We start from the raw sequence: 12,641 nt of genomic DNA, 5'->3' as shown, positions 1-12,641 counted from the left end.
GGGTTGATGCTTCTTTTGTCTTTACTTGGGGAGAAAAGGGGGAAATTACTGTATTTAAGTAAAAAGGCTGTCTTCCTGGACATAAACCCAGGAGCTATGGAGCCCTTTCCCAGGGCTATCTAAACCTCATTCAAAAACACTCCACATCTTCATATTCCCTGACTTATCTACAGCTGGATTTTCACTCTATCACACCAGATGCAGAGATACTGGGTAGTAATGGAGATGGAAGAAAGTCTGGATTTTGGAGGCAGACAGATTTAAATTTCCATACTACCTCTGTATGTATTCAGTGTATACTGGTTACTTATGGTTTCACCTGTTTAGTTTCTTCTTATGAAAATAACCATATCTGGAAGTATACTTTTGGATTTTGAAATTCTGAAGTTAACTAACTTAGTACATAGTACATAAAAGTTCTCAGTAAGTGATACCTGTCTTAAGGAAACAAAGAGTCTACAAGCTTAACATCTCAGTTTGCAGCTCAAGTTGCTCCAACCTTATTATCAAAAGCCCGAAACCCTCCCTGCCTTGGAAAGCTGCTGTATCACTCTCTAGTGACTTTTCAAGGCTCAACTATGAAGTTGAAAGTGAATCTGTTTTATAAATGTCAGAAAGTCACATCAGCTGGTCTCATAATGGGTTCCATGGAATTGTTATGAGGGCTGTTAATAGCTGTTCCTCAAAATACATTCTGTGATTATTTTAGCCAGGAAACACAGAATTTAGGACACGTGACAAATGTCTGCATGTCACTATGATTTCTGAAGATCCTGGTAGAAGGTGAGTAGGATATAAAGCATTTTTTTTTTTTTTTTTTTGGTGAGGCTTTTCATGACTACTTTCCAAGTTAAGACTTGAAAATAAAATGTATTTATAATTATTGTGAAAGCAAATTAAGAAACACAATTCTTTCCACTTCTCAGTCATGTATTTCTCCTGCTAAATACACTCTGATCCATTAAGTAGAGCCCTGTAGCAATGAAACTTTAATGCAGAGATTCTGATATTCATTTAAACATTACTTGTAAAGGAATATGGAAATTCTGTATGCTACTACTAAGGCAGAATAAAAAAAAATGTTTATCCAGTTTTGCAGAGTTCTGATGTGATTAGATTTCATCGAATTGCCCCCTAGGTAGCAATGTCACTGATAATTATAAAGGAGTAAGGGGTGAGGGTGAGCAAAAGATGATTGAAACTTAGTTTTAGACAATGAGAAAGACATTGTATTAAAAAAGGTCATTCTTCTCATTGGCATGATGAGGAGTAATACTTTATTTTTATTGTTTTGGATTAATGTGCTCTAAATATTTTGACTTATATCCCGCTGACAGTAGGACTTAGCATAGTGTACATGTGTAGTCATGTCAATATAATTCTCTGCTTCCTTACTGGTAGGTAAAGTTGAGTCACTATATAATTTAAAAAAATCCCTCTCCAGATGCCCATTGTGTTCCTCCAAAAGTCAGAATGGAATTTGACCCTTAATTCTACACATTGTTTTTTTTCCCATTAAATCAGTATACTGGATTTGACACTTTATAGGTTCTGTAGACATTTGGATGTGACTCCAGAGGGAAATTGAAATATTACTAAGAGTTCTTAAAATATATTTGATAATCACAATTGTGAATATTGGTGGTGCTAGTGCCTCTGGGATTCTTTCTAATATTTTAGACATGAAAATCAAGGAAGACCACTTCATGACAAAAAAAAAAAGAGAGAGAGAGAGAGAGAGATAGACAGAGACAGGGACATCGGTCATTTTGGGGTTAGAGACTATTGAATTCCTGCAGATCAACACAATGGTCCAGCTGGGACTATTTTTTCCACACAGTCTCTCTCAATGAATAGCCTTTTCTGTCCTGGGATTGATAGTTTATTTTCATAATAATTCATTGTATCACAATAGTAACGTTATTCTTTACAATAATCATTCTGTTGGCATGAAATGATAGCCTTGGGAAAGGGAAATCATGAAAGCTATAGGTAAGGATTTACATATCTGCATTAAATCCTAACTTTGGCCATATCATAACCTTAGTCCTAAATCAAATTCAGGGCTCTCAAAATCTTCCTCTTTTAGTTCTTTTGATGCCTGACCCGTACAGTTACACAGCTGTACCACTCTCCTCTTGGTAGCAAAGATATTTCCTTAAATGTGTTTAGCAATTTGTGACTCTCTTTATTTTGGAGATGTAGAACATAGAGTGGGAATTGGGACAAAATCCAAGCAAAACCAGATGGTTCAGAAGACACAGTTTATTTTCCTCAAGCTTTTAACCTGGCTAAATGAGCTAAGAAAACAAAGCCCAGCAAGAAAGAAGCCTTCTGTAGGATTTAGTGGAGATGAAGCTTTGTAGATTGTGGCAACAGGAGAGCACAAGCAATAGGCGAAGCCTGATGCTTTCCAGCATCTGAATGGATCCGTCCGGGCAGCAGAGAAACAAGAGGAAAAGCAGCCAGTTAGGAGATGAAATCTATGAATGTCCCACAACACTGGCTGTTCATAACATGGAGAAACTGAAGCTGATATCATAAGTAATTTTCCTGTCACTATATGACATTTTAAGAAAGCAGGAGTCTTTGAAAGAAAATTAATGAGGCAAAATAATTTCCCATAGATATTGTATTGGAGGAAATCTCTGACATCTTGAATATCCAGTAAGTGCTAACTCCTCCCTGGGCACCAAAGCAGTAAAACTTTAAAAAGTTACTGGGATCCATGAGATTAACACTTGAATCTCATTATTTGGATCTATATATTTCTGGGTTTTTAAAAATATTTTATTTATTTGTTCATGAGAGAGAGAGGCAGAGACATAGGTAGAGGGAGAAGCAGGCTCCATGCAGGGAGCCCAATGTGGAACTTGATCTCAGGACTCCAGGATCACACCCTGAGTCGAAGGCAAACGCTCAACCACTGAGCCACTCAAGCATCCCATATATTTTTGGTTTAAAAACATTTTAGGAAATTCTTGCACACCTAAATGAACAAGTAAAGAATTTTTGGAAAAGAAGCAAACCAACATAGGACTTTATTAAGTTAGCTTTACCATATGAGTTTAGGTATATTTCCATGAGTATGGTTGACCCTGGAAGGACATGGGAGGGGTAGGGACACCAATTCCCCCAAATAAAAAATCCACCTATAGCTTTTGATCCCCCCAAAATGTAATTACTGATAGGCTACTGTTGACCAGGGGGCCTTTTGATATCATAAACAGTTGATTAGCACTTATTTTGTATGTTTATGTATTGTATGTTGTAGTCTTAAAAAGAGGAAGTTAAAAGAAAATCTCTAAAAATCATGAGAAAGAAAAATTATTATAGTACTATGCTGTATTAATTGAAAATAATCCACATATCAGTGGACCTGTACCTTTTAAACCCATTTTGTTCAAGGGTCAACTATACATAAATGTTGCATGACTGATGACACATTTTGCTATCAATATTACATTATTAAAAATAAATTTTATTTCTGGGCCTTTTAGGTATTTGCATTTATTTGAGTTTGTTCAGGGTGCTATAACAAAGTACTACAGACTGGGGGACTTATAAACAGTAGTAATTTATTTTTCAATGTTCTGGGGGCTAGAAGTCCCAGATCAGAGTGCCAGTATGGTCTGATGAAGGCTTTCTTCCCAACTGTAGACTTTTCTGTGTTGTATCCTGGTGAAAGGAGCAAGGATGAAAGGAGCGAGGGTGCTCTCTGGGTTTTCTTTTTATAAGGGCATCAGTCTCATTCATGAGAGCTCTGCCCTCATAACCTAATCACCTCCCAAAGGCACCACATCCTAATACCATCACATTGGGCACTGTGATTTCAACATACAAATTTCGAAGGGACACAAACATTCAGACAGTAATAACATCAAACACTTAGGACAAATCTATATGCTTTTGCTTGCTTTATCCTTCTTTGTAGCTGCCGGGTATATCTCATTTTGTTTATATCGTTGTGTGCTAAAACTTTAGGTACACTCGATCTTCTGTAGGAAGAAAGAATAACTCTGCCTTATAGAACAATACCTGTAGTCTTAAAACCTTGAATGTGGTAAGAAATAAGCCCATGGGATACTCTTGCTATTGACTGTTTTCTCCTAGACAGTAAGCATATTTTGACCTAGACTATGGGAGGTGTCCCTCAGACATCTTAACACTTTTACTCAAAGCAGAGAGTTGCCTACTCTGTCAGCTACCTAAGATGTTTCTCAGTTTTTATTCAGACTTCTCTCAGACACATCTCATTGAGATATAATTTTGTTGTAGGCACTGGAAACATATTGGTTAAGGCCAAAAAAAAAAAAAAATGTGTATTTGAGTGCCTGTGCACGCGCACACGCACGCACACACAGAGTTTACTAATTTAATACTTAGTTTATTGAGGGGCCTTAAAAAATAATTGTGCTTTCTTAAATATATGTTATAAAAGGAAACGTATAATAGAGTGGAAGACAGCTGGGGAATTACTAAATATAGGTCCTCTTTCTAATACTGATGAATTGTGATTTTACTTTTTTTTTGACCAGTCATGCTAGGGATTTACCAATTTTATTGATCTTTACAAAGACTCAAATTCTTTGGCTTCATTAATTTTCTCTATTGCTTTTCTTCATTGTATTTATCTTTGTTTTCTTTTTTTTCCTTCTACTTACTTTGAATTTAATTTGTTCTTCATTTAATTTTTAAGACTTTTGCTTTGCTCATTTATTTTATTTTTTGTAATATTAATTTTTCAAAGTTTTAATTTAAATTCCAGTTAGCTAACACTTATGAGAAAGCATTTTTTCTTATATAATATGATCATTTGGGGGTATAAGTTTCCCTTTAAACCCTGCTTTGGTTGCTTTCCACAGATTATGACAGATTAGGATATCATTATTATTTAAAATATTTTCTAATTTCCATTGTTAACTCACTGGTTTCTTTAACTCATTGGTTATTTATAAAGGTGGTGTTACTTCATTCCCAAATAATTAGTTATGAATTTTCTACTTGTATATTTGTCATTGTTACTGATTTTTCATTTATTTTTGCCTTCATATTTGAGAGATATATTCACTTCATATAGAATTCAAAGTTGGCAGTTTGGGGTATTTATTTTTCCCCCTCCCTTCAAGCCCTCTAAAGATATTTTATTTTCTTTTGGTCTTCATTCTTTCAGTTGAGAAATCAAGTCATTGTTTTTGCTGTTCTTCTATGTACAATATCTCTTTTGGTTCTGGTTGACTTCAAGACTTTTTTCTTTATTTTTGATTTCAAGTAGATTAATTCCTTTGTGTCAATTTTAAAAAAAGATTTTTATTTATTTTTATTAGAGAGAGAGAGAGAGCTAGAGAGAGAGCATGAGCAGTGAAAGAGGAAAAGGGAGAGAGAATCAGACTCCCTACTGAGCAGCGGCCTGACACCCGACTTGGGGATTGATCCCAGGACCTGGAGATCATGACCTGAGCCCAAGGCAGACTTTTAACCGAGCCACCCAGGTGCCCCCTGATGTGTCAGTATTTTATTCTGCTTATATTTTACTGATTTTTCTACAGTTTTGTGTTGCTTTTAAATAAATTTGAGAAAATTTTGTACAGTATTTCTTTGAATCTTTTTGTTGCTCCCATCTTTCTATTTTCTTTTTTACAGACACCAGTTATGCTAGGCTGTATGATACTGTCCAAAAGTAATTTTTTTCCTACATTCTTTATCTTTATTTCAGTTTAAATTATTTCTTTTGGTCTCTCAGCAGGTTCACTGACGCTTTTGTCATCTCATCTCTGCTCTAGTGAAATTTACATTTTAGAGCACAGTATTTTAATTCTACAATTTTGATAGACATCTATTTTTATAGTGTCCATTTCTATGCTAATATTCCCCATCTGTATATTCTTCATGGCCATTTTTTAAAAAGCTGCTCTAAAGTCCTTGTTATCATTGTCATCAGATATGTTTCTATTGACTATTTTTAACTCTAAGCATGTTTTACATTCTCTGGTTTCTTCATATATCATGGGATTCTGATTGAATTATCTACATTGTGGCCGGAATGTTGTAGGCCTTCTGGATTCAGTCTTCTGTAGAGCATTTTATTATTTACTAGCATTTACGCTACTAGCTGATCATTGTTATCTGTGGAGTTTTACTTATTTAATACAGGTGTGTTTCAGTATTGCCATTAGTGTAAGCAAAAACACTAAGCCCTGGTACACAGCCTTTACTTGAAAGATGTAGTTCTTTTGTAATTTTAGTGGAGAGAATGAGATATTTATTAAGCTCCTCTGAATGAATATGACCCCCAATCTAAGCTTTTTCCCTTGTTAGAGATTGATATCTGAGATAACTGCTTACTCTTTCAGGCTTCTGATTGATTGCCTTCTACTAGATTCCCTGAAGTCCCCCCAAACAAGTGGGTTTCAAAGTCAACCAGTGATAAAAGGGGTATGTAAATACATGTAAGGGAGTTCCATCCTTTGGATCCCCCTCATTTATTGTATTTTCATTTTCAGTTGCCAATTGCTTTGGTGCCCCAAATTTCATTATGACACCTTAAGCTAGTAAAATTGCAACTTTTGCTTTAATCCTTTGCATTCCATGTTGAATAGTCTTGGAGAATACTCTCAGGGAAAAAGGCGCACAGATAGAGTATTACCTGGGAGTCCCATTTTTAAAGAGTGTTGAATTTACTCTAATTTCCACCTATTTTTGTTTTTTAATGCTCTTAAGCCTTAACTCCCTACCCTGCCAAACTACGCCCCCCAAATATGTATATGTGGAAGTCTAAGTTTGCTAGAAGCTACTTTACAAGTATCAGAGCCAGAAGAACTTTCAGTGATATATTTTTGTATATAAAGTTCTTCAAGATGCCATTATATCCCAGAAGTCCACACTTTGATCAAAGGCTTCACTGTTGATCTCCATTTGTTTACATCCTTTCAATCCAAGGAAGGCTTGTCCCTTGTTCTCCCTACACCTGAATCAGGTATCTGACTTCAGGTATGGAAGCTGCACATTGTCTGCTTGCCTATAAAAGATTTATTTTAGTTTGAAGCTCATCTTATGAAGCCTTTTTTGTACTCACTGCTTGTTAATAGCCCCCAAGAAAAGTGAGGTTTGTATTTTATCCATTTTTCTTTGTAATTCATAAGGAAGCAAAAAGTTCTTTCATATTGTTCTACATTTCAACTAAAAAGGAAAATGCTCTGCCTTCATTTTGAAGAATATTTTTACTGATAGAGAAATTCAGGTTAACAGGTATTTCCATTGAACATTTTAAAGAAATCATTATTGTCTTCAGATTTCCATATACTTGATGAGAAGTCAATTGTCACTGTTACCTTTGTTTCAAGGCAGTTAACGTGTCATTCTTTTTCCTTGCTGTTTTTTTTTCAGATTCTCCTAGTTTTGATTTTCAGAAATTGTAATATGATGTGCTTTGATGTAGCTTTTTGTGTCTATTAGTTTTGACTTCCCAGCACCACTTGATTTCATGGCTTAGGTCTTCCATGGCTATGGAAATCCTTGACCTCTTGACCTTTCTGTCATGTGTACTACTTTACCACATTCAGATCTATGAACTCCAATTACACTTCATTAGCTTTGTCTTTATTATATCTCTCACATTTTTTTTCTGTGTTTACCACTTCCTTTTTTCTACATGCCACAGTCTGAATATTTTCTAATTATATTCCATCCAGTTCAACAATCTTTCTTTTTTTTTTTTAATTTTTTTTATTTATTTATTTATGATAGTCACACAGAGAGAGAGAGAGAGGCAGAGGCAGAGACATAGGCAGAGGGAGAAGCAGGCTCCATGCACCGGGAGCCCGACGTGGGAATCGATCCCAGGTCTCCAGGATCGCGCCCTGGGCCAAAGGCAGGCGCCAAACCGCTGCGCCACCCAGGGATCCCCAACAATCTTTCTTATGATTTAAAACCTAGTCTTTTTTTAATGTTTAGTTGGAAATCTTAGTAATTATTTTATTGATCCTTAAAAAAGTTGAGGGATTTTTTTTTTTTTTTTGGTCATTAATACAATAATTGTTCAAAGTACACAAGCTTAAATAGTTTTTTCAATCTTTATTCCTCACATCTAGTTCCATGTTTTGTGTATCTTAACCTCTGGTATCTATCTATACTCTATCTGTTTTTATTATTTCCATTTCTATTGCTCTATTAAATATCCTTATTTTAGATATTTGTTCTACTTAAAAAGCATAGTAAATGTCATTCTTTATTCACATCAATCATCTCATCCCTCCAATACATGCTATACATAGACTATTCATTTTATTGTATTAGTAGATGTCAAATTGCTCAAAAACAACAACAAATTTTCCCATGCAGGAAATCTATGTATGTAAAATATTTTCCCTCCTTGTGCATCCTTGTGTTAACAGCTTATCAATAAGTCCAATGTATAAAACAGTGCAGTGGGACTCTAGGAGTTCTCTTCTGTAGGGTTCACTAAGGCACAAATTGAAACCACTTGACCTAGTGATAGAGGTCACATTTTTGAAATATGTTTTCAGTACTGCCCACTATCTGTTTATATGCCATCTGGCTATCTTATTTCCCACTATTTCTCGATGGAAACATCATTGATGTCACCTGGGAATTGGTTAGTAATGCAAAACCTAAGGCTTTACCTTAGGCCTACTGAATAAGAATCTATATTTTAATATCAATGTGCTGGAAACATTGCACATGACCTTAAACTCTAGATAAGATTTGTTTCTATTTTCAAGTGTTTACCATTTTTTTTTATTTTCATATTTATTTACATCTTCTTCTCTATTTGTAATTATCTTTATTCTATCTACTTGATTCCAAATTCAAACTTAATGTCTCTTTATATGGCACCATGGACTGGTTTCTGTGCATCAATAGCTCTTAGTTTATACAATTCATATATTTGTTACATATAAATTATACTTTGATTATGTATATTTGAATCACAATTGCTAGCCTGTGATCTTCTTAAGAGCCACATCTATTGCAAGTTGCTGTCACCTACAGTGTCCAACACAAAGATCTGTAGAAAGATTTGCTAAATTTTTGTTGTATTTTTTTTTGTTTGGTTAGTTCAGAGTTCACTATTCATTTTATAACATGCATTAATGATCATTTTACTACAGTGTTTTTAGTTTAAACTATATAATTTCCTTATATCTACTAACATCCCATTGTTTCTACTGCCATTTTGATAAATGATTTGTAAATCCCCATTTGTAACTCACAGACCCATGAATTCTAGACTCATATTTTTAACTGTCTTCTCTGTTGGAATCTCCCCTGGTCAATAGGAATAGTTCATCTCTTGCTTCTTTAACAATTCCCAACTGTCACTGCCACATATACAGACACTAAACCAGGAAAGTCTGAATGATAATCAAGAGATCACTTATATTAAAACTGTAGCTCTAGTCTTCATAGTAGGTTTATATGCAGTAGTATTTAAGCTTCTGCATTAAAAAAATTTTACTGTGTATTTATTTAAAATTGATTTTTTTTTCTTTACACCCTGTTTGTGATAGCTAAATTATTAATTTCTTTTCTTTTTAATATGTTGAGCATAGGCCCACAAGAATTGTCTTTCAAAACCATGTAACCTCTTAGGTGAATTTGTTCAGAAACTCAGGAAATCACTTTATTGCCTTTAGAAAACGCTTCTAAAATCTTCATTTTCCTTCATGATCTGGTCTCTAATTAGTTTTCCCTAAAGTGTTGTTTGTTTGTTTGTTTGTTTGTTTGTTTTTAGGTGGCAGCAGGGTTTTGGATTTTATTCTGGGTGTGGAGTCCACTGAATGGTTTCAATAAGGGGAGTGGCAAAGTCTGATTGACGGAGTTAGGAAGACGGCTGGCTGCTGGTGGAGACCAGAACTTCTGGGAACGAGTCGGAGGAGTGATGCTCAGAGCAGAGAGACAGGTTAAGAGTCTGTGACAGGGGATCCCTGGGTGGCGCAGCGGTTTGGCGCCTGCCTTTGGCCCAGGGCGCGATCCTGGAGACCCGGGATCGAATCCCACCCACATCGGGCTCCCGGTGCATGGAGCCTGCTTCTCCCTCTGCCTGTGTCTCTGCCTCTCTCTCTCTCTCTCTGTGACTATCATAAAATAAATTTAAAAAAAAATTAAAAAAAAGAGTCTGTGACAGTCACCTGGGTCCTTGGGCCAGCCCACCCCCGTGGACCAGGGGAGTGGCGAGTGGCAGCACACACTCGAACGCGAAGTGTAGGCGGCTGCTTTATGTGAATCGAAGCCCTGCAACTTCCCACCACGTCACACCCTCTGAGAATTCCCTACCCCTCTCCCACTGCCTCTCTGCTCCTCTAGATGTCCCGAAGTTGAAGATTGAGGTCAGTCCCGGAAGAGCCAACGTAACAGAGGGAGAGTCAGTGATCATGACATGCCAAGTTAGCAGCAGCAACCCAGAGTACCTGTCTCTATCATAAACAATGGACATATCCTACAGACTAATTGTACTAAATCTATTAAAATTGAGAGCAATTTTTAGACCGTGCTATGCACTTTCAAGTCTCTGTTCCTTAGCAATTTCTATTTCTTCTGCTAAAATGTTCTTTCCTAAAAGTTTTGTCTATTAATATCCCTCTAATTTTTCAAGATCCATTTAAAATACTCTGTAAAACCTTGGCCAATTTCTCAAGTTAAAATTACTCTCTCATCTGTGTTATTTTTAAAAGCTTCCTGGCAAGAAAGAAGGACTTATTTTGGTGTTAAAGAGTTTATAATGGTATTAACTGAGCGCCACGTGGGCTTTATAGAGCTTACCTCAAAAACAATATTAAATTCTCTCTCTAACTGATATGTTGGGGGAGGTTGAAACTAACAATTAAGTGCTTGCCAGGTTAAATGCATTGCAGGTGTCTTACATTTATCATAAAATAATCATTTTTATAACACTATGAAGTAAATGTCAACTTTTCAGATAAGAACACTGAAGACCTGAGATTTATTTTTTTTCCTTGTCAGTATTTTTAAAAGTTATTAAGCAAGCAGTGTATTGAGTTATATCCTCTATTAACTGGAGTGTGACTAATCTATTTGCCAATTAAATATCGAACCATATTTAACAATGAGCTAGGTATTTTCCTACTGGAGATGAAAGTGGTTTAATAAATGGCAATATCAGGATCAAGATTGAAATCAGTATTTTTATACCCATGTCCTTTTGAGAAAATCATTCCCTCCTTCTGAGGTGAGTTGAATCCTAAATATGGAGATATTTACAAGTTTCTGTAGTAAATGAGCTCTATATTGACTCTTGTCATCAATGTTCTTAAAATTCCCTTTAACTTTCCTGTTCCCTACCTTGCAGTTGTGTTTAGTATGCCATTCTAAGTTTTAAATTATTTTAGAACATTTTACTGATTTTAGATCCGAATATTTTTGTAATTATACAGCTATCTTTCTTCATCAACTTCCATTTTTTCTCACTCATTTTCCCTTTATATGTGAACAGCAATTTTTTTTTCATTTTTTGTTTTGCTTGATGCAAACAAATATTGATTACATATAAATGTTTTTTTATTAAGATAGAACTAAGGATTAAATATAAAGTGAAGTAAAATTTCTTTAAAGACGTCTTGGTCAAGCTAGAAAAAAGCGTATAAATAGATTGTTATTTGGGGGTCCTTAAGACCACACTTTCAGCACAGGTTAGAAAAGATGCCTTAGAGATGTATAGTGATAAAAGGGAAGGCTTAAAGTATACTCTAGTAGAGGCTTTTCACATGGGGAAGCTGAAAGCAGGGTAAGCGACATCCATATGATTAGTTAGGTTAGCATACTTGGCTTTCTCTAGTCCATCTTAAGGTGGAAGTAGAGGCAAAAATTTGAGAAGCTGGCGGTTATTAATATAGTCCTAACTACTTTGAGGTAATTGCTACAGAGGTTGTATTTAACTTAACTAGACTGTTTGCTTTCGATTGTGAGTCAGAATTCTATTTTTCTATATGGTCTGGCCACTGTTCATTTGTATATTCATTCCCTCAGTTATATTTAAAGACTTACATAATGACTGATCTTGATATATTTAATGCATATAGCATATTAGAACACGAGGTAGATTTTATGGCAATGGAAGTGTGACAATGAGTCTGTGTCCACAGGATCCTCAGTTTTACCATGTGCTCACAAAACAGAGGCCACCATCAAAGGCTATTACAGGCTCAATTAAAGTGCCAGATTGGGTACCAAATCCAGTGCGATTATATGATAAGCCAACAGATGATACACAATACTCCGTGTCTATAAAAGCTAAAATGGCTGGGTCCAGAATCAAAGGAATGGGCTTAGAATTGGTTTTTCTTAACATCTATCTGGTGACCCAAAAGCATAATTTGTGTTTCCCATCCTTGTGAAATTAACCCTGGTTAGGTTAGAGGTCTGATTTAACTGACTCGTGGAAAACTGAATTTAGTGGCTAAAAGTTATGCTCCGCCATTTTCCTTCTGGATAAATGGTCTTGGAACATAGTCTGTATGACTACTAGAGGCAGTTATCTGGGTGATGGAGGTCCTGTGGTGTGCATCTTCACATTGATTCTTTCTCCTTTTTCCATTATGTTGTCTTTTACTGAAGTACCTACCATGTGATTGCCCTTATTACTAAGGCAATAACACAGACCT

General features: G+C 35.6%; 1 long non-coding RNA gene across 1 annotated transcript in view; it reads left to right on the top strand.

The window, feature by feature from the left end:
- LOC144288827 (uncharacterized) overlaps positions 1 to 10,088 on the top strand; it is a 369,517-nt gene extending 359,429 nt beyond the window's left edge. The window contains exon 11 of the long non-coding RNA XR_013356826.1: positions 9,755 to 10,088. This is a non-coding gene — a long non-coding RNA (uncharacterized LOC144288827). The remainder of the gene's footprint in view (positions 1 to 9,754) is intronic.
- Positions 10,089 to 12,641: the final 2,553 nt, after the last annotated feature.

This window comes from Canis aureus, chromosome 18, assembly GCF_053574225.1.
Source record: "Canis aureus isolate CA01 chromosome 18, VMU_Caureus_v.1.0, whole genome shotgun sequence".
NCBI classification, from domain to species: Eukaryota; Metazoa; Chordata; class Mammalia; order Carnivora; family Canidae; genus Canis; species Canis aureus.
Note: the sequence above shows the minus strand (reverse complement) of the source record. Positions and strands in the feature narration are given on the sequence as shown.